The sequence below is a fragment of the Callospermophilus lateralis genome, unplaced genomic scaffold (genome assembly GCF_048772815.1).
Source record: "Callospermophilus lateralis isolate mCalLat2 unplaced genomic scaffold, mCalLat2.hap1 Scaffold_190, whole genome shotgun sequence".
Taxonomy (NCBI): domain Eukaryota; kingdom Metazoa; phylum Chordata; class Mammalia; order Rodentia; family Sciuridae; genus Callospermophilus; species Callospermophilus lateralis.
In genome coordinates, this window is record NW_027512918.1 from 1,069,095 (window position 1) to 1,092,974 (window position 23,880).

General features: G+C 38.4%; 1 pseudogene; it reads left to right on the top strand.

Moving 5' to 3' along the window:
- The first annotated feature begins 8,104 nt into the window (after window positions 1–8,104).
- The window catches only part of LOC143637799 (contactin-3-like), a 36,878-nt pseudogene continuing 21,102 nt past the window's right edge, over window positions 8,105–23,880 (top strand).

Genomic DNA, 23,880 nt, shown 5'->3' on the forward strand with positions numbered 1-23,880 from the left:
GAAGTGAGGAGCACTCTACCACTGAGCCACATTTCTACCCCAATTTTGTATTTTACTTAGAGACAGGGTTGCACTGAGTTGCTTAGTGCCTCACCATTGATGAGACTGGTTTTGAATTCATTAATTTTATTTCTCAGTCTTGTAAACAGCTGATATTACAGGCATGCACCATTATGCCTTGCCAACTTCAATCTTAAGGGCTAAAGTACAGGCAAATTAGATCAAAGTCCATGTCAGTATCTTGGTACTATATATATATAAAGGTGTTGATAGACCTTATGTTTTATTTACTTATATCTGGAGCTGAGAATTTATTCCAGTGTCTCAGATGTGTCAGACAAGAGCTCCACTGAGCTCCAGCCTTAGCCCCCTGGAACATTTTTTATTGGGGATATTGGAGATTGAACTCACGAACACTTCACTACTAAGACAAATCCCCAGGATTTTTGTTTTGTTTTGTTTTTTACTTTATTTTGTGAGAGGTTCTCACTGAGTTTTTTAGCACCTCGATTCTGCTAAGGCTGGTTTTGAACTTTTGATAACTCTTCCTCAGCCTCTTCAGCAACTGGGATTACAGGCTTGCACCCACACACCCAGCCCCTGCTACATTTTTAATACCTGTTATAGGTAGATTTTAACCAGTAGCCTTAACTTTTTTCTAATATATATTTGATTTGAATACATAATAGTGAAACAGATTCTATTTTTTATCTCCAACACTGCTTTTGGTTATGACAGTGTCTGAGTTAAGATTCCCCATTAAAGAATTTACTGTGTGTTGTGTTCTCATTCTGACTTCCCATATGACCTAGTTCTGAGTTTTAGAATATCTGAAACAAGGATCTCAGAGATTCCAAATTTTTTGGAGTATTTAGAAAACACCACTATCTGAGTCTTGCATTCTAGGGACCAGTTTGAATTTTAAGTATGTAGCTTCTGAAGGGATGGACTAATTGGATGCGTTGCAACTGGAAGGCATTTTATGATATACTTTCAATCTAAAAGGTACTTCATTTGTTTCTTTTTATTAGATACTGTGAATAAAGTTACAATAAAAATAGATGTGTGGCAATATATTTAGCAAAAGGATTCCAAATTTTTTACATGTATACCCAGAGTTATTATTAGCAGATTGTATGGCATTTTTTTTTTACCAAGAATTATTATTTATATTTTTTTATTTATTTAAATAATGGAGAATAACCCCAGGGAATTTTACCAGTGTGCTACATACCCAATCTCCAACACTTTTATTTATTGATTGATTTTTGAGAGAGGGTTTCACTGGGTTTCTTAGGACGTTGCCAAGTTCTTGAGGCTGGTCTTTAACTTGAGAATAAACCCCTAGTTTTCTACCTCTTATTCTCCTAAGCCACTGGGAGTACAGGCATGTACGACCTTGCACTTCTACCCCAAGTTATTACTAGTGGATTATGTGCATTTTTGTTTAGGGCTTTTAAAGAATCTTAACCCTTTTACAAAAGATATTTATTAAATTTATTTAAAATATATTTATTAAATGTATTTAAAAATGTCACCAACATTTTTACATATTTGTGTACTGTGGAATCCCTATTAATTATGAGATATTTGCTTGGTTTTGTATGGTTTGGTGCTGAATATTGAACCCAGAGTTGCATATCACTGAGATACATCCACATTCTTTTTTATGTTATATTTTGAGACATGCTCTCATTAAGTTGATTGTAGCCTTGTTATGTTAATGAGGCTGTCTTTGAACTCACAATTCACCTGTTTCATTTTCCATAGCTTCTAGAATTTCAGGCATATGCCACCATGCATGACAATTTTAGTTTTTTATAATAGCCATTCCAACAGAACTGCATAGGCTGCAGAAAATTTTTTGATTACTGCATTAAATCCCTGAGGCAGTTTATGTGAAGTAGCCAGTGTAGGAGTGTTGAGTAAAGATTAGCAAGGATTGTGGAATGTGATAGACATTATTATCTAAAGTACATGTATGGGGCTGGGGATGTGGCTCAAGTGGTAGTGCGCTCACCTGGCATGCGTGCGGCCGGGGTTTGATCCTCAGCACCACATACAAACAAAGGTGTTGTGTCCACCGAGCACTAAAAAATAAAAATATTAAAATTCTCTGTCTCTCTCTCTCTCTCTCTCTCCCTCTCTCTCTCTTTAAAAAAATAAAGTACAAATATGAAGACAGGAATTGATGTGAACATACTTTATATACAAACAGAGGTATGAAAAATTGTTCTATATGTGTAATAAGAATTACGATGCATTCTGCTGTCATGTATTTAAAAATAAAACAAATAATATTTATATGTATTGCTGAGAATCAAACTCAGTGCTTTTGCACATGCTAGCAAAGTAGTCTACCACTGAGACACAACTCCAGCCCATGTAACCAGCTTTTTATACTCTCTTTGTAGTAATCAAAAACAACTTTAAAAATTGAAATTGCATTTATATCACTTTTCCTAGTACAGTAATGCATTACTAACTAAACTTATTCTTAGTATTTTTTAAAAATAATCTAATGGATGACTGTTATTTCTTTCCAGAGACTATTTTATCACTTCTTTAGGCCTTGGTGAAGGGCCTTTTTTTTCAGAATATAGATTTCTTCTATTATCAAATGGGTCCATGCTAAGTGTGTTGAAAATAGTGATTCTAAAACTTCCACAATCTACACATTTCCAAGACTATAGAAGAAAGGGAAAGACAATATTCATAACCAAGAAACCATTTCCATTGGAAGCATAGTATAAGTGTCCAACCTGGAGTATAATCCAGGTCTTTCAGTGGTAAGGTTGTTTAAGAACCACAAACATAGGTTTTTGGGATCCTCTAAAGTACAATGAATGGCTTTAAATCACTACTCTTCTTCAAAATAAAATTTCTGCTACCTACTTAAAAATAAAGCACTATGAATGAGAAAGGTGAATGAGACATAAGTTCTGTGGAGGTACTGAGGTTGACCTTTAATTATAGTTCATAAATAGTCAAATAAGAAGGGCCTTAGGGTGGTCTCATCTTTTCCAACACATGATATGGAATACTTAGATGAACTGACATGAAATAATAAAAATGCATTTCAGGAAAGTGATGTCACAGAAATTTTCAGGGTAGAATCTTAGAAATGTGGGAAAAATATATTCATATTCATATGCATTTCTTTAGAAAAAAATAAGTGATAAGTACATGAGTAGGGTAAATTCAGTATGCCTCATGCATTGTAGGTTGAAGGTAATGATAAAGTAATAACTGAGGAGATCCAGAACTCTATAATTGTGGGAGACATTAATAGCAATTTAGAAAAAGAAATTATAGTTAAATCCCTTTAGATTTGCCTCGGTCATCTGTTCCTCTAATGAATTTGATTCTGTCAAATGAGATTATGTGAGTATGGTTCTCTCTGAATTTATGTTTTCTCTTGTTTTTAGGATTTTGTCAGATATGTCATGTAAAGCCCTGTCTAAACTCCCTTTGGGGATCTTTTACCTCCTGTTCTGGACTGCAGAGCAGAGATCCACCTCACTCATTCTGTGCAATGAATTGACTTTTGTAAGTCTTTGCCAACAATGGTTGGAAGAACAAGCATATTGGAGGATCTTTCATATCCTGTAATATGGTTGTCAAACCTTGTGGATTAAAAGGTAGTTACTTGCTATGTTAGCAACATCTTCCCTATGAGAAGGGCTTACCTAGATTGTTTGGTTTGGAAGCCCCGTGAACACAGAAGAGAAGCATTTATGCTCACAAACAAAGGAATGCCAAAAGCCATTAGATGTGAGAAAATACAAAAAATAAAATCTTCTCTTAGAGCTTTCAGAGGTAAAAAGTTTATTTCTGTTTTCTATAAGAAAACTAAAATTTCTCTTTGGCCTGACAATATTTTGATGTTTTAAACTTGCTTGCAATTTCTACCTGTGTTTTGAATTCACCTATGCCTGGCTATCCCTTACCAGATAGCAACCCTCTCTAAAACTTTACTGGTGCCTCATAAATTCTGGCTCCCACTGACCCAATAACAATTCTCTCTAAATCTCAGTGGCAGCTCATAAATTCTAAGTCTGGAGCTGAATTTATTCCCTCCCTTGAAATGTTAGCCATGTAGATCCTTAACCTGCTATCTGCCTTTATATTATGATTTTCAAAATCTTGTTAGCTGTAAGTACCTTAGCACCCACCTCCTTTGTAACTTTTTGTGCTGTACAAATATTTTCCTGAAAATCAGGGGGATGATCTCTAGCATGGGGTCTTGTAAGAGACAGTCCTGGCCAGCTTTTGTCTACACAATACAATCTTGATTTAATTTGATTTAAAATTGGAGTTGGTGGTCTTTACTTTGTGTTTTATTTTAAGATTAACCTTTTTTTTTAAGTTTACTGTAAATAAAACCAAAGAACACAACAAAACTCCTGTTAATGAGCCAGGTGCATAAGAATAGTCATTCCTTACTGAAAGCACAGTATTCATTATAGAAATGATATAAAAGATCTCTCAAATATCAAGAGAGTTTAGGAGGTAGAAATTTTATTTCTTTCAGAATATAGGTAGTAAAATAGTACAAAAGAGAAAATGTGAAGCATGAATATATTAAGTAATATGCAAAAAAAGTCACCAAAATATTTATTACAAAAAATCATATCTACAGAAATGGTTCAAAGAAGCTGTCTTTTTGTCAGGAATAAACACTTGGATAAGAATGGAAGTTTTGGTTCTCTTTTTAAGTAGTTTTACTCACAGTGAATTATCTTTACACTATTTCTGCATTTTACTGGTTGGAACTAATTATAATTCATATACCTTCAAAAAAGGTACTGAATGCAGAAAAATATTATTGCTCATGTTTGAATCACCTACATTATTTGATCTTTCCCTTTTTAAACCAAAAATCTGCATAAAACCATCTCTTAATAAATATCTCTATCTCTGTATATTAGCAGCAACTGAGTTATAAAATTTGCTATGATAACTTGTCTCTTCATGTACTTAAAGACTATGAATTTGCTGCTTAGCACTTAGGTATAATTCTCTATGGTGTTCTCTAGTTATTTTTGTCTCTATGTTTTATACCAAGCTCTTAGTGTGTGCCTTAATTACTCTGTGTAGCAATGTAGGATTTATGTCTTATTTGTGACACTTTGTTTCCAGAACTGTGTCTAAAGGGAAATATTTACAAAATGATTATCGAGGAAAAAAAATCTATTTAATATTATATTTTATTTTATATTTATTTATATGTTTATTTATACATATTTTATTATTTAGAAACACACTTTGATCTGAAACTATAGTGCTACTAGTGTACGTTAGCTTGAATTGGTTGTGAGAAACAAACTAAAAAGACATTTCTCTGTGTTGGTTGGTGATTTCTGGAACCTCAGGAACCTAGTGAATAATGGCAGAAATAAGTAACTCTCTAGTTTGAGACAGAACCACCAAACTAGATGATGTTTTGCTCCTGCTTTCTATCTTGATCATTGGAATCATAACTTTAAATATACATGGAGGACTTTTGGAATTCTGTACTGTTACTTCTTTTAAAAAAACTCAATGAAAGTGAAAAATAATGCAGGAAAGATAGATAATTAATTTCAAACTATTCATTTGTTAAAATAAATATTTTTTTTTAAATCACCAGAAATTCTGAAAAGTTAGAAAAGTTGAAAGCTTTAGAAATAGCCTAAGGCAATTTCTCTTTTCTCAGGATAGTAGACTGTTTCTCTTTTCTCAGGACAGTATACTATGTCTCCAACTCATTCCTCTATAGAATTGGACTGTGTGCAAATATGAAAAATAAGTGCTAAGATGCCCCACATGGCTTAGAAGTTTAAAATCCTGACAGAAGCTCAAATCTGCCATTTTTCTACTTTACAGAATACAAAATCTTAAATTTATAAACTTCACAAACATTTGAAGAAGTGTAATTCAAAATGACCTAAAAAATGAAAAAAATCATTGAAAGATGACCCATTGAACATGAGGACTTATAATATTGAAGCCCTTATATTAAATGTCTTCTTATCATTGTCAAAATTTTCCATGTTCATATTATCAATATATTCATCAAAATTTTGATGCATTTAATAACAAATATCTAATTTCCTATTTTATTCTGTCTTTTAAAAAATTAGTAGTAATCAATATTAATAATTTAATGCTCATTCTTTTAAAGTATGAAACATATACTTTAAAAGCTATGACTATAGCAAGTGAAAAATCCAGCCTAATTTTCATTTAAGACTGGAAGCCATCTCATCACAAAGGCATGAAAAGTTAATTTCTGCTTCATTATAAATTACCTTGATTTGTAACCTTGCTTGGAATGCATTCCAGTGCCTTGAACTCATCCATGTCTGGTTTTCCCTGATGAGATAACAACCCTCGCTGAAACTTTAGTGATGACTCATAAATTCTGGCTTTCCCTGACCAAATAACAACTCACTCTGAAACTTTAGTGGTGCATCATAAATTCTGATGTTGTTATCTAAATTTAATCCCTAGGTGCTGAACCATTTAGACCATTAAACTACTACCTGCATTTGTATTATGCTTATGAAAATCCTGTTATTCGTGTAAGTTCTCAAGACACCCCCCTTTTGCAACCTTTTGTGCTATAAAACTACAGTCCTAGAAAACTGGAATGGTGTCTTCTTTTACCATGGGTTCCAGGAGAGACTGTTATGCTCAAATATGGGACCCCCAAAAGACCACCAGAGACCAAGATCGATGTAAGCACCAAAGAGATGTTTATTGCAATCTAGCTCAATCCTCCACACATACAGCAACTGGTGGCTTAGAGGCCCTGAGCCCAGGGTTAGCAGTTTTATAACTCTTTTGGAGGGCAGGAACCCCACATACATCATAGCATCTCTTAGCAAATCATCACACACCTTGGGAAAATCATAAACAACTGTAAAACATGATTAGGACATTCACTGGTGGGAACAAGTTGGGTAAGCGTGATTAATTAGTACAAGATGGGTATTCATTTGAACAGACTGGCTTAGGCCACAAGGGGAGTGTATGCTGAATTGTATGGTTTCCCAAAATGTTATCAACCACCATAAACTACTGTAAGGGTCATTTGGAATACCAGGAATTTTCCCTGCTTCATGCTGATTGGTGGCTGCTAAGGGGTTGCTATGGATCCCCACCTAGCCTGACTGAGTCACAGACACCAGGCCCAGCAGATGTCGTCTGTTATTTGTAGATAAACAACTCAGCAGGTTGGGTATGAGCCTAGGAGTGCTCTGTGTGTCTTTCCAAGGAAAAGCGTCAAGCCCCCTTCCTTCAACAGTGTTTGCACTGAGGTAGAGGCTGGTTTCTCACCTTATACCTTATGGGTTTTTTATGTATTTTTTTTAGCTGTAGCTGGACACAATACCTTTATTTCACTTATTTATTTTTATGTGGTACTGAGTATTGAACCCAGGGTCTTGCACATGGGAGGTGAGCACTCTACTGCTGAGCCACAGTCCCAGCCCCTTATGTCTTATTTTTATTGGGCATTTTTACTTTAGGGGGTTTCTTCCCAGTTCAAACTTCAATCTGTCACCTAAAAAGAACAGAGATCAATCAATCAATCAATAAAATTTTATAATTATTGTCATCATTTTATATTAATTCCTGAATAATATACAAGCATATGTAATTCATAAACTGAAATAACTTTATATGTAAGTTTAAATTTAAATTAGTTTCCACTTATGGGAAAACAACCTTGTCTTAAAAATAACAGCAGCCTGAGACACTGGGGTACATTTCTCAGATTAAAAAAAAAAAAAAAAAAAAAAAAAAAAAAAAAAAAACAGCACTCAATGACCTGAGATTCTATCCCTTATTCTTGCCTGGATTGGATAATATCCCCTGTCACTCAAAAAAGGGCTCACTTCTCTCAGATCCAATGTTCATGATCTGAAGTCCCTTCCAATCAAGAGAATTTTGTGGGAACTGTCCAATCCTGTGTGTCATAAGGGAGTAGGAGGGTGGGCTTTCGCTTCTTATCTCCTGAGTCCTCCATTTTTGCCATCTGTAGTCTTATACTTTAGAGTCACAGGTTGTTCTGCTATGCAGGAACTGAGGATCCCAAATAGTCCTACTTCTGAGAACCATGAAATGGTGAGTGTGCATTGGCCTAGTAAGGGAGGCTGGGGGAGGAAGACTATTGGAACCACAAGACTGGCTGTGTTGAAAACAGGAGCTAGCAGATTGGGACCTTGGGCAGTCTCTGGAGTGTGCAGGCTTAAGTCCTCCACTGGGCCACTATGTCCTAAGTCCTACTGGGCAACCAGATGGGGAACATGTCACTGGCAGAGACTCTTTGCTGCCTTCCTTAAGCTCAGAGGGCATCCTCAGAATCTGCATAAAATACTATGTGGCAGGTGTGTTCCTGCAGCCCAGTGTCTTACCAGATGCTGGAGATTGACAGGTGAAATAATTAGCAAAATCAAATCTCCAAGGGCAATTTTCCTGCAGGAGAGGGGCTGTCATTTTGTCATTATGGTACCTAATTTCCTTTTGGGCTAGCTAATTTTCATTTTGACATTCTTTTATTTTTACTTTCTTCATTATTATTATTTTGTAAAAGTTAGGTGAACTCAGGGATACTTTACTACTTAGCCATATCCTTGGAAGTGGAGCCAGATTTACAGATAGGTAGTTAGTGTATTTAGGTAAATTGGGTCTAATAGCCAGTAAGATCAAGAATGAACACCATATTGAGGATGGAGTCAAGAATAAGGGGAATTGAAAATGTCCCCAAGGCCCTGAGCCCATCGCAAGGAAATTTTAATGAAGCAGCTCACAGCAAACATGAGGATGCTAATCCAAAAGCCCTTCCTGACCATATTACTCCTTCAGCCCACCTGTCCTCCACACTTTGGGTCTTCCCACCTACATTCCAACACTGCAAGATAACATAACAAAGGACAGGAATGTGATAGAAATGAGGGATAGCTGAAGGAAGACCTTAGCTATAAAAAAGCTAAAAGACCTTAGTTTTAAAAAAAAATACCTTTCATGGATTCTACCTCTTTGGCCCCCCTTTTTCTTCTTGGGAGAAGTCTTTTCTACTGTCCTTTAATAAAGCTTCTACTTTTCGCTCTAAACCTGCCTTGGCACAGTTCTCTGGTGTTATACTTCAGCATTTGGGAAGCAAGGACTCTTCACCCATAAACAGCCCTAACAGGTTTAAATTTATTTTGAGAAAGGCCCTAGCTAAGTTGCTGAGATTATTTTTGTCATGGTTTGATTTATCTAGAATTTTCTATTGCAATAAAGCATACTGTTTTTACATATATATGTGTTCATATGGGGATCTTATTTATATTGTGATTCTTTGATGATTATTGTAATATTATAATTTCAGAATATCTATGAATAGTAGGTCATGATAAGTTCGTTTTTTGCTCTTATAATTGAAAAGGTTTTTGACTAAAGTTACATATAACTTTGTAGATGAATTTTTAAAATTTATTCTTATTGCATTATTGCTGAATTTAATAGTCAGGTTTATTTTGACATAACCATAAAACATGGAATATAATTTGCCCCCCTTAGGTATCCAGTAGTTCCCTTTTGCCTATTCTCCTATTTTCTTCTATCTTATATTTATTTGTCATTTTTTAAAAAATTATTGCTTTATAGAATACACATAAAAGTAGACTTCATGTGATATGTTCATATTTGTACATAGAAATTTGGTGAGATATATTGTTTAATTTGAAAGAAAATTATCATCTTTATAATGATGAGTTTTATCCTCTGTACATGGGATGTATAATTCAGTCTTTTATGTGCTTTTTGTGACTTTAATTTTCTCATAATTTTTACATATTTAGTTTCTAAAAATGTACACATATGAAATACCACTTGCATAAGGCACCTATGTAAAATTTATGCATAGTGTTTTATGCTCTTTTGTAAACTGGATATATTATGGAATGTAACTGGCTCTAGTTACCAATTTTCCTACAGATTATTATTTATCTCTTCCATGATCTATATTGTATTGAGCCGTGTCCTTGGGCTTCAAGTGTTTGGGTGAGTACCATTGAGTACTTATATGTTATTATGATCACATATGCTCTAATTTCAGTAAGTCTCTGTGATGGGGAGTATCATGTATATTCAATAGCAAACTAGTTTCCACAAATAGATACTAATTTAAACTCCTTTTGAGTTAATGATTATTGATTTGTTTTAAATGTTTATCAATAGTACTTAATTTTTCCCATGATGGTTTTTTTTGTATTTCTTAAGTTTCTAAAGTTTTTGAATTTTATACTTAATAAACATATCTCATGTATAAATTTGTAGTTCAAACTTCTGTCATTTATATCTTTTTGGCTTAAAAGATGAGAAAAGAATGTAAAAATGCAGCTAGCGATTGATTTCAAGAAAAAGAAAAAGTTTTAAATTATTTTTTTAAATTGACATTTTTCTTTCCTCATCTTTTATTATAGATTTTTTTGTATGATGTTGTCCATGGCCCAGATCTCCTATTTTGAGTAAACCTGTGGCCTGCAGCTTAGAAAAATGGCTTGCTTTCTATAAAACTTAGAATTGCATGGCTTGGGGGAGTTTTTTAGAGGGAGGTTTTAAAGAAAATCAGGATGAAAGAAAAAGAAAGTAAAAACTTGACCCCTTGCCCCCCATCTTGCCAATGTGGTCCAATCTATTCAAGGAGGGGGGGGAGGGGAAGAATACTTAGGAAAATACTACAGACTAATTTAACAGAGAGGAAACACCAAGCTGTTTTTCACTCAAACAATTATTAGTGTGCCTAACAATTTATTGAAAGTTATTAGTGTTATAATCTCCTTTATTTGAATTGCTGTATACTCTAAAGAAAAATGCTTCTAAATATATCTATTATGCTATCTCATTAATAGATATATCGAGAAACCTATTTAAAGGAGACCTACTGGTTTACTACATTTTGACAAATTTTACTTAGATTTTCCCAGGCAGTCTTGTCCCACCCACTTTATCCCAGCTACCCAATAAACAACTACATTCTCCAAGAGTGACAACCTGATGTGAAAAAGAGTTGGGTTTGCTATCAGTGAATCTTCCTTTGGGAATTTTTTTTAATGTCTGGAAATAGTTGCATCCTGATAAGAAATGATGGGATAATGTGTGCCTGCCAAGTAGCCCAGTGGATTTTCACAGGAGGAACACATGGAGCATGACCTGCACTTTAGAATCCCCCATGATGCTTCAATCCAGAGTACTTATTCCTTCCCAGGTCACCACAGCTCCCTTCTCTTGGGTGGTGAGATGAGACCAATATTCTCTTTTCTCTCTGGTTGTTTAGATGCAGCTACATAGATCTATGTACATAGTTTTGTCATTTTAATGTCCCAATAGTATTTCCGTAAATGATTATACCACTTATTCATTGATGAGTTTTACTGAGACAGACATTGAGTCCTCTGGTTTTCAGCTGTGTAAATCTTGTGGTCGATGCACACACACATTTCTGCAGGATAAGTCCATTCCTAGGGGTGAAATAATTGGTGATAGATGATGCTTATTTTGTGCCTTAGTGGAGACTTCTGGACAGTTCTCCAGAGGGGTTGCTCCCATTCACACTCCTCCTAGCAGCAGCTTCCACACTGTCAGCAGAACTTGAAAACATTCATCTCTGTTGCTTTACAGCTCTCCACACATGGTGTGCCATGTGATGTCCTTTGACCTGAGTTGAACTTCCCAGGTTTGCAGATGGAATCTGCCTCACATGTACATTCCTTATTACCCTGAGTTGGGTTTACATCCTGGAGAACAAAGGTCATGTGTCAGGCAGGTCTTATCCCTTGAAGGCTTAAGCAGGATTGGGCAAACCTCTGTTAAGGTGAATCTTGCTTCTATGAAGCGATGCATTAAGACAATAGATGAGTTGGAGATAGAAAGGGCCAGAAAAGTACAATATAAATACATGTTACTGAACCATTTACATATTTATCTACTTTAACAACATTTTGGTGCTTAAAAAAATCAGTGGCTCCCATTTTCTACATAACTTAGTTTATTGCTTCTTTTTCCAACATTTTTTTAGATTTAATTTAATTTTATTATTGGTTCCTTTTTGTTATACATTACAGTAGAATCCATTTTGACATAATTATACAAGCATGGAATATATTTTGTTCTTATTGAGGCACCAGTATCTCTCCTTCCCCTTCCTTCTCCCCAGCCCCTTCTCTCTATTGATCTTTCTGTCATTTACCCACAGTTATTTTATCTTATTTTTAAAAATTAATTTCTTGTGGCATACATGATGGTGAGGTTCACTGTGGTACACTCGTATACTTAGAAATGGTGTGTCCTCTGAACATAAACCTACATTTCTTTAGGAAGATAGTTTGATTTCTGTGACCTGGCTGAGCATTTCTGTCTCTCCCGCTATCTATACCTGAAGTCAATAGAAGCCACATCCTGATACCAAACTCTCCATTACTCCTTCAAGAGACAAGACCAGCGGTGTGCTGAAATGGTACATGCAGATATCTAAAGACTCAGGAGAGCCCTGTTATAATTCTCTTTTACCCAACTGTTTTCAAAGTAAGAAATAAAGGTAGGGAGAATAACAGCCTCATCCCCAATGTCTTGGTGGCATTTAACATCAACAGATTTTTGCTGAAAATTAAGATTTCCATAGAAATGATAATCACCCTCCTGTGACAATATGGAACTCAGAAAACCTGCAATGGTCAGCAAGCATTGAGGGTTTCATCCCTGGAATAAATTTCTAAATAACCCTGAGGAGAAAGAGGGAGGGAGGAAAAGAAGAAAGTTTAGAGTGTGGAAAGTAAAATCTGCAAACTTCACAGTTTCAGGATTATCTTTTAATTGTGGCCATCAATCAGCACACATCTGGTCTCTCCCAGTGCTCAAGAAGTTCCATCCAAAGCCATATGATCCAACCAACAGAGAATCTGTGGCCTATTAAGAATCCTCAGGGCAGGGAGCAATATGGAAGGAAGTACCCTGTAGGTAGTTTTAGGAAATTACCTAAAAATAGGATAACAGATCTCCTTTCAACATATTCTAGGAAAACCCAAGAGGAAAGCTACGCTTTTAATTAACAAGATAAATGCTGCTGTGTCCTGTACCAGGTCAGGCATCAACTGCTAATCTTTTTCGAAGGGCTTTGCTTTTCCAAATTATTTTATTTCAATCTATATTTTTACTAATGCATGAAACCGACCTGCAGTTAGTCATTTTATGAACATGATTTTATATTCTCTTTAAATGAAGACCGTTTAAAGTTGAGCATTTAGAAATATATTTGCTCCATTAATTGGTGCTGAGGGACACCCACAAATGTCTTTATGGATAGCTGATATTTTTAAGGTTTAAAATGTTTCCATTTCTTCTTATTGAGGGGGTTCATTCTGACTGTTCCTAAAGTTCTGCAGCTGAGGAATTAAATGGCATTAGTCTTTTTGAGCTCCAATGTGTTTAGAACAGTGTTCAACTGTGGTAATCCCTGTGTCGCGCTGCATTTATTTCCCATTAGATACCTAAATGGTTTCTGCTTCTTCTCAGGCAGATAATTGCAGTGGGGTTGGAACCAGAGAAAACAGTTGAGCTGATGCTGAGCGGTGGATATAAAATAAGTGTCACCCTGGTGGAAGTAAATAGACTCTGAGACTATAATCTCTGCCCTCATTTATTTTTGAAACCATAAATGCCCCTGGGGAAAGCTAGTCATTTATTTGTCTGCAGAAATATTTATCTGCAGTCATGTATGGTTTTTAACTTGGTGTTATTTCTGTTCATTCCCTTCTTGCATCCTCTGTCTAGTCCCACTTTAGTTTTTACTCTAAAGACAGATTCCGTCGCCATGTGTTTCTGGGCCATAGTCTCCAAAATTCTTTGTGTTTTAAAAATAGCGGTGTGTCCATCACTGGTTTTCCCAACAGAGTTCCTCAGGTGATCTAATGATCAGAAACATCCAGCTGACGCACAGCGGGAAGTACGTCTGCATGGTGCACACGGGAGTGGACAGTGTCTCCTCTGCCGCCGAGCTCATAGTGAGAGGTAACAGGAACGCCTCCTGGATTTCCTACCTTCACATCTTAGCTGATCATTCCTTACTGGAGGGAGAGCCGTGATGAGAGGGAATGTGAACATGCAAATTATAGTGTTGATTTGAGTCCTCCTCTTGCCAGCAAATACGACAATTCAGATGAGTGTCAATTCAGAGAAACAAGATTCTTGACTCTGCCCTTCAAATAGCTCTCACTGTGACGGGGATGGCTGCCAAGCTGATATGTTCTTGAGCATGCCATCAATCATCAATCAGCATATGGATTAAATAGGAGAGAGAATATGGGGTGTGTGTGTGTGTGGGTGTGTGTGCTTGCGTGAGAGAGAATATGGTGTGTGTGCGCGTGCAAGTGAGTGTATGTCCTTCTAAAAGAATCAGGATTATTTATTCAGGATTCCTGAGAAAATTTGCCAACCTAGGCTACTGTCCAGAGTACTGTTGCTATTGGGATGGAAAATGACCAGAGTGAATCATGAATTAAAACATCACTAGATAACAAGCTGAGAACTACAGAGGTAAACCACTGGGTTTAAGGGAAAGTCAGTGTATCCAAAGCCAGGGGCACTGCATTTGGGAGGAGCAGGAATCCTACATACAGTCACAAGGGAGCATGGGGGATTATGGCCTTCTATCCAGATTTAAGATCTAACAATGGAAATATGTGTCAGGGGATATTATTACTAGGTACCTGGCCTTTGTCACTAAGCACTTTCTAAACGGGGACCTCATGGAGGTACTGAAGTGGTCACGGGACATACTCTTCACTTTGGTGGAAGTGGGTGACAGTGGTATGCGTACTCACCTTCTTTAGGTTCACCTGGACCACCAGGATATGTGAAGGTAGAAGAAATCACAGACACCACAGCCCAGCTGTCTTGGAAAGAAGGCACAGACAACCACAGTCCAGTTATCTCCTACGCTATCCAAGCAAGGACACCTTTCTCTGTGGGCTGGCAAACTGTTACAACAGGTAAGGGGAGAGGCAACCACTGTCCCTGCTTAGGAAAGGATTTCAAGGCCTTGCTGGGCACCACAGACTCTGACAACTCTGAACTGTTCCTTTGTAGTGCCTGAGGTCATCGATGGGAAAACACACACAGCTACCGTAGTGGAGTTAAACCCCTGGGTGGAATACGAATTTCGGGTTGTAGCCAGTAACAAAATCGGAGGTGGAGAACCCAGTTTACCCTCAGAAAAAGTAAGAACTGAAGAGGCAGGTTAGTGTTTCTGTTTTCTGAGTAATGGGTGAAGAGATGTCCCTGGGTGTGCATCTCCAGTTCCCTTGGCCCTGGTCTCCAGGCCCAGTGGGGACTCCATATCCATAATGCAGTGTCACAATTATCTGACTTTTCTAATGAAATCTGCCATATGGCTTTAGTCAACCCATGTAAGTGACTCTGATGTTGTATGACATTTCCAGGAGTTCAATCCCTCCTAAACTATCATTAGTGCATGTTGAGTGAATACATTTTTGTCATTTAAGGTTATAATTACTATCTGACATCATTACCCTGTTAGTAGGGAAGAGCTGTTTTCATTTAAAACAATCATTGACAAATTGGCAAAACAATGGCATTTGGAATTTTTGCTGCTAGGAAATCTCATTCTGTCACTGAGCTCAGTGAACACACACGAGCTCAAACAATTGATGGGTATTATATTTTGGCTTTTCAACTGTTCAATTAAGTAAGAATTATTGTTATTAATTTCCATGTAAGGTAACTATTAATATAAATGGCTTTATGATCCTAAAATTATCCTAATTTTAAGACTTAGAAGTGGAATGCATACCCAGCATCACATTATTGAGACAGCTGAGGGGACGTAAACTTTCCTTTTCATAATCTGCATATTAATTAATATTAACTAATAGAATATTTGAAACAGCAAGCATGTCACTTTAGGAGCTAACTAAGTCCAGATAAAGTCCAAGGATATGTCTCCACATTTTAGTGACGCCATTTGATTGGCACAGTGCACGTGGTACATGTGGCAGGTACTAGGAGACATGGGGGCCGGTGCCTGCCTACAGCCTGCTCATTTGTTCACACCGCACGTATTCAGGAGTGTCTACTGTGTGCTCAGCACTTTGCAGACTTTGCAGATACAGCTATGGGCATGACAAAGACCCACCTTCAAAGAATTTATATGCTAGCTGTGTCATTGAGTTTACTAAAGGAAAGTTCTCAGCAGAAGTGTGAAAGTCGATGCCTGCCTGAGGTTTATAAATACCTCCTACCAGGATGGGAGGGTCCCAGTCTGTATCCTTCCTCCATAAAGCCACTGTTGTTCTGAAACTCATGTCTCTGCTTGGAATAGCCACAGTTCAGGGTTCATGCTGGAGTGGTTTCCCAGCGTCCCTGGTGAATCCATTTTCCATATTTTATTAGCCTTCACACCAGTCACAATGTCCCTTTCAAATAAGTTTCATTTTTATTACCTCTTGAGAGGTTTTAAATGTTTTATAATTTCAGGTAAAATAAAATCATCTGATGATCTCACCCAAAATATTTCATAATTTCATGCAATATACATTACATTGTTACCTAAGGCATCTGTGAATGTATACATATGGGATATATACACGCACGTGTGTGTGTGTGTGTGTGTGTGTGTGTGTGTACATTAGGTCGTTACCTAAGGTATCTGTGAATGTGTGTGTGTGTGTGTGTGTGTGTGTGTGTGTGTAATGTGTCAATGATGAAGCTCCTTCATGTATTTTAAAAGCAACAATGAGTCTTCTTTTGGATAAATATTGCTACATGCAAAGAGGGTTTCATCTCTTTCTCTCTGACCCACGCAGTTCCAGAAGTGCCTCCCTCTGAAGTCAGTGGAGGAGGCAGAAGCCGGTCTGAACTGGTGATCACCTGGGATGTAAGTGTCCAGGCAGCACTTCCCTCATGAGAGTGCTCCTATTTTCATGATCCTTATGGCCTCCTGGGTGGTGTCCATGCTGTTAGTGATGCTGCAGGGCTGGTACTGATGGTGCTCCTTCTAAGGATGCTATAGTTGACGCTAGTGCTGGTAGCACTGGTGGTTCTGGTGGTAATGGTACTGGTGCTAGTCCTAGTAGTAATATTGGTGATGGTGCTGGCGATGTTGGCGATGTTGGTGATGCTGGTGATGCTGGTGATGGTGCTTATAGTGATGTTCCTGATTTGAACAGTGTACTGATACCGGTGGTGCAGATTCTGGTGCTGCTGATACTAGTAATGGTGTCAGCGCTATTGGTGGTACTGAATGTGATGCTGTTGCCATGGTAGTGCTGGTCCTTGAGCTGGTGGCACTAGTAATGCTGGAGGAATGGTCCTGGTGGTGCTGGTGCTCACGATGCTCTTGTAATAGTACTGATGGCACTAGGGCTGGTGGCGGTCATAACTGTGGTGCTGGTGATGCTAATGGAGATGTTGCTGGGGGAATGAACTGGGTACTGCACATTGAGTCTGTGCAGTTGCTGGGGGTGCTGGTGGTTCTGGTACTGGTTCTAGTGCTGGTACTGGATCTACCAATAACACCCGTGTTGGAGGTGGCACAGGTGGTGTTGCTTCTGGTGCTGGTGCTATGGTGATGCTGATGCTGGTGGTCCTGCTATGAATGAGATAGCTTTGGCTGCTGCTGGCTCCTACCCTGCTGCTGCTGCTGGTGGGCCTGGCGCTTTTGTTGGTGCTTATGGAGGCAGTGCTGCTAATGCTGCTGAGAGTTGTCGGGTTGGTGACAGTGGTGCTGGGGATGGACTGGTGATGTGGGGGCTGGTGGTGGTAGTGGTTGTAGTAGTGGTGCAATTGGTACTGGTTTTTTTGGTGGTGGGTTTTGTGGCACAGGTGCTAGTAGTGGTGCTGAGAACACAGGTATTCATGGTGTCACTGGTGTGCAGATGTAGTTATTCTGGTGTTGGTGCTGATGGTGCTGATGGTGTGTGTGCTCATTTTCATGGTGCTGGTGATACAGCTGGTGGCACAGGTGCCGCTGCTGGAGGTGTTGGTACTGGTGGTGTAGGTCATTGTTTTGGTGGTGGTACTATTGATGGAACAGGTGCTACTGGTTCTCATGTCTCCAGTGCTGGTGACACTGATGCTGGGAATTGTGGTGCCTGTGTTGGTGGGACTGGTGGTACTATCAGTGGTGCTTGTGATGTGGGTTCTGATGCTGGCGTTGCTATTGCTGCTGATAATGGTACCGCTGTTGCCACTACTGGTAGCACCGGTAGCAAATATTTCAGTGCTAATCACTGTTCCTGTCATTTTGCAAAAGTTTTCTTATTTCATTCTTGGAACATTTATATATTAAAACACTGAGGCACAAAGATAGTAATTTGCACATGGACACCTGGCTGCTAAACAGAGGGTGAGAGTCAACTCCTGGCTGCTGACTCTTGAGGTTCCCTTACTGCTCTCCTTGCATTTCTGGAATGTCCTGCTGATGATGTCACACATCCCCACAGGTGCTTGAGTCTATATTTCTTTCCTGACCATCTTTTATCCTTTGCTTTTGTCAAGTTAGGGGGAAAATGTAATTAACATGTATGAAATAGGGGGGGCTAGCACTAAATTTATTTATATTAATTGAATATGTTAACAAACAAATGAAGCATCATGAGCTTGTGATAAATGCCAATAGAATTTTTGGCATGAGTCCATGCATCCTTGAGTTCAGTAAGCTGTATTTACTTTCTTTTGCTTTTCTTTTCTTTTCTTTTCTTTTTTTGCTCCTTTGTACTTAATCACTGTATCAAGGTATGATTTCTTTCCATAAAACCAACACTAGGGATTTGATAATTTTTATTTGACTTAAAATATCTAGTATGTTAGACTCAGAGTATGGGTTATTAGAAACCCAGACGTGGACTTAAAGACACTCATATGTCAAATAATCTCTGAGAAGTCTAGCTCAGTACCTCGGTGCCTGGTAAGAGTATTATATGTCTCTTAAAAATCAGCTGAATTAAATGTGCCCCTGTTGTTCCTCTTCTTTTTAAAATCTCCGACTTGATATGGTGAAGGTTATTATTTGATAATTCATAGGAAACACTAAGGATGAGGACTCATCACTTTGCTATGCCCTTGTCTTTAAGGGTGACACAATGTACCTTTTCTTTACAGCCAGTCCCTGAAGAGCTGCAGAATGGTGAAGGTTTTGGGTATGTGGTTGATTTCCGCCCTCTTGGGGTTACCAACTGGATCCAGACAGTGGTGACATCCCCTGACACCCCAAGATATGTCTTCAGGAATGAAAGCATCATGCCATTTTCACCCTATGAAGTCAAAGTGGGTGTCTATAATAACAGAGGTGAAGGCCCATTTAGCCCAGTGACAACAGTGTTCTCTGCAGAAGAAGGTGCGGGAAACAAGTTTGTATATCGATAAGCTTGTTGTGCTCAAACCTGACTAGAAAATTCTCTGTGGCTTTAGGGGTATGTTTTTTTCCTCAAGTCAACAGTAATCAAACTTGTGGTTATGTCCCCAGGGCAGGTCATAAAGATCAACCATAACTGACTTGAAGTATAAGACTCGAGAGACAGAGAATCTAACAATTGGTTGCAACCCTGTTCTTCTTGGTTGAAGAATAAAATAGTCCCTGGAAGCTACCCTAGTTCAAAGTTCTGTTGTGGTTTCTGCAACTGAGAAACGGTCACTAGCAAGACAGAAAGCGAGGGCCAAGATGCCATCCAAGAGATGTACAATGTGAACCTTTGAGGGATATGAGTACCTGTCATTCTGGCCTCATTGCATCATTCTGCTGTGTGCACACACACTTCACTTGAAAACCATTGAGTCATTCTCTCCTATTAAATCTGCTCCACATTCTGAGACATCTCAAGATCACTCTAGAAAATGATAGCAAATCACTATTTTATAGATGACTGCAACTGAATATTGGCCACCTCATGTGGTTCCACCTAACAAAGATGTTAGGGGCCAACCTGTATTGCATCTTTGCCATCTGCCAGGAGTTACCTAATTAGAATTTTCAAATGAAAAGTCTCCCATCTACAAATTAGAAAATGAAAGCCTGATGAAAGAGATGAATAAATCTGCCAAAACTCCTGTAGTAAGAGCCAGGATTTTAACCCAGGGCCATTGGCCTTAAGCATTCTGAGCTCATGCAGTATATCCCAGTGTCTCTCCTAACCTCAGAACTGGCAGTAAATTGAAAAAAAAAAAGGTCCACAGTTATCATTCCTAAAAATAGACTCCATATTTCTGAGGACGGAGGACGGCCACCCTTATTCTTGTCTTCTCATTTCCCATTGAGTTCTGAAAAGGATAAAAACAGGTATTATAGGCATCTTTGCAAAAGAAAGACTCTTGCATTCATAACCAGACCCCGTTTCCAAGAGCTTCCAGGAATTACAAGGGCAGGTTGTGAGTCTGGGAAGTGATGGAAATTAGCCAGCAGGAGGACATCAGACACTGTCTGCCCTCAGCATCTAGGGCCTGAGAACTGGCTGTGGGAAGTAGGGAACAGACTTAGCCTTTGGCCTATTCCTGTGCCCCTCACCTCCCTTCTCCTGAATCATCCTTATCACTCTGAGGAGTTGGTCAAAGGGCTGTCTGTTCACACATAAGAAAGATATTTAGTTGCCTAAGAAAAAAATGAGGGGCTTGTTGGAAATACACTCAGACATTTCAGTGAATCAGAGGAAGACTTTATCATTGAGCCTTATGAGATTCCCATGAATCCCCAAGAATGTTCATTATAAGGGGGTGTTCTTACTGGAGATCACATGGGCATGTCTACCTACTCCTTCAAAAGAGTCAGTATCCAAATTCACACCGCCCCTTGTGTGAAATTAGGCACTCAGTGCTTGCTGAGTAAATGAACTTTACTTGAACTTGACTTTGACTTTGTTTGACCCAAATAAGAAAGTAGTATAGGAGTTCCCAAGCAGCTGGTGTGGGGTGAAAGAGAGGGGAAAAAGGGGTAGAGAGAACAGAGGGAAGAAGGAAATACTGAGAAAGAGGTGCAAGAGAGGAAGGCACAGGTTGCTGTGGGCGCTGAGCAAGGAAAACCCCTGTGGCACTGTGGCCACCTCGTCCTCAGCAATAGATCAGTGTCTGTGTTTTCAAGACATGGTGCTTGTTTTCAAATATTTTTATGGGATGACTATAAAAGTTTCACTTATGTTAAAATGCTTTCTCAAAAATAAGGATGTCAAAGGATTGTTTTATTCAACTGCAGAAATGATCATTGGTTTTCAATTTCTATTCCTAAACAGAGCCTACAATGCCCCAACTGAAGTTTCTGCCCATAGCCTGTCTTCTTCAGAAATTGAAGTTTTGTGGAACACCATTCCTTGGAAGTTGAGCAATGGACATTTGCTTGGCTATGAGGTAAACTAACTTGTGTTTGTATGCTACCACGCTACTTTGCTTCTTTCACTAAAACTTCTTCTGAACAATGACAACTTATATGAATTCTGTTCTGGGTTGCTCTTTTCTTACCCACACATTGTGCCATCTGATTATTAGTACATACCTAATTTAACCCTGCCAGGGGCATGAGTACCACCTTAGTTGGGGTGGAAAAGGAACAAAACAGTGAATATGAAAGGCAGTCATGGGCACTGTCAGCCAGATCTTATGATGGATTCACTGAAAACTGAGGGTGAGATTGAAAGGCTGTGGTCCTATCATTGGATGGCTATGTCAGTAGAAAGTCACCTTCCTCCAGCTATGGTCTTATGTCCTTGGTTGTGAGATTCTCTCCTGAATTCTAGAGAATTCAGCTGCCCGTAGTATAATTTGTGTTTCCAGAGACCTTGATGTATGGTGAAATAAGATGAAATATCCAAAAGAGAGGGCATCATAAGACCTAATATAATGAAGTATGAATAGTTCATCTGAGCAAGAAGTGTTTGAGGAAGAAGGATGACACAGCTTTACAGACTTCCAGATGGTAGGAAGGTTTAACCAGGACTTTGGAGGGAAAGAAAATGAATGTAGAGGTACTGAGAACATTCCAGATTGAGCACAGCATTTTGGAGGAGTAAAGGAGTAGAGGCTGTGTACAAAACCAAGGTTACACTGAAGATGATGCCCACCGAGGCATAGGAGAGCAGGTCACAGATGAATTTGAATGTAAGAGGAACTACGTGAAATGTACCCCATATTTCATAGGGAACAGTGGAATTAGGAAGTGGTGAGATAAACACATTTTAAGACTTATCTAGCAATGCTGTTATAGAGGTCATGGTTGTGACTTCATCCCCACCACGCACTGCTGGCTTCTTAGGAAACTGCCCTCATGTGTAATTGCTGATTCAGTGGCAGACTAACATAGCCATATTAGCATGACACAGCCATGTACCCCTCCACTCCCCAATACAGTCTCCAGTGGTTGTATCCCAGTGACCATGTGACCAAAGTCAACTGGTCTGCACAGTGAGCTGACCCAGTCAGATTCTTGTGTGAGATATTTAAGTAAGAAATACAGAGGTTATAGTTAATGAGGGTCATGTGGTCATATGTCATATTTGTAGCCAAGTTCACACTTCTTAGGCCATTGGCATGTAGGAAAAAGTATGTCTGCAAAGATGAGATAGAGCAGATATCTCCCCACTTCACCCTCACAAGGTGAGAAACAAGGTCCCTACAACCTTACAAGAGTAAAATAGAAGAGCTCTTTGACAACTGCTCAATTCTCAAGTGGACTTCTTACATCCTTTTTCATAGTGCTTTGTCCTTCTTGACAGTGAACTCCCTTTCTATCTGAGCAGCTTCAAGAGAGTTTCTGTTCCCTATAACCACATAGCATTGGCCTGAATAAATATTATCAAATGAAACAGACAGCACTGAAGCAGTGAGGCTCTGCATACAGGCCATTCAGGGGCAATACCTGAATTTGTAATTGAAATTGAGCTCCCAGTTTTTGGTTCTTGGCTTTGTTTCTTGAGCTTTGGGAATCTTATTAACAAAATGAATGCCTGTACACATATTGTAGAGTGTTGTCTGTGTGTTTTCTTCTAGAAGTTGCAATGTTCCTGGTCTTATTCCTAAGTCTTTATTCCACTTTGAGTGGATTTTTGTGCAGGATGAGACATAGACTTCTGTATGGCAAAGGAAGTAACTAAAAACATGGAGAGGTGGGAGAAAGTCTTTGCCAGCTACTTCTCTAACATGGGATTAATAACAAGAATATATAAATAACTCAATAAACTTAACACCAGAAAAAAAAAGGAATGACCCAATCAATAAATGGGAAAATTGACTAAACAGACATTTCTCAGAAGAAATGCAAATGGCTAACAATATGAAAAATATTAAGAATGTTCAACATCTTAAGAAGCAGAGAAATGAAAATCAAAACTACATTGAGATTTCATCTCACTCCAGTTAGAGTGGAAATCATCAAGAATACAAATAATAAATGCTGGCAAGGATGTGGGGAAAAGGTACACTCATATATCATCAGTAGCACTGCAAATTACTACTAACCAATTTGGAAAGCAGTATGGAGATTTCTCAATAAACTAGGAATAGATCCATCATGTGACCCAGATATCCCACTCCTTGGTATTTATCCAAAAGAACTAAAATCAGTATACTGTAGTGATACAGCCACATTAATGTTTATAGCAGTTTGATTCATAACAGACAAGAATGGCTAGAGCCCAGGTGTCCATCAGCAAATGAATGGATAAGGAAAATGTGGAATACATATTCAATGGAGTACTCGGCCTTAAAGAAGAATGAAATTATAGCATTTTCTGGTAGATGGATGGAACTGGAGAATATCGTGCGAAGTGAAATCAGCCAGACCTAGAAAGTCAAGGGTCCAATGTGATCTCTCATGTGAAAGAGAAAAGGGAATTTAAAGAAATGAACACATGT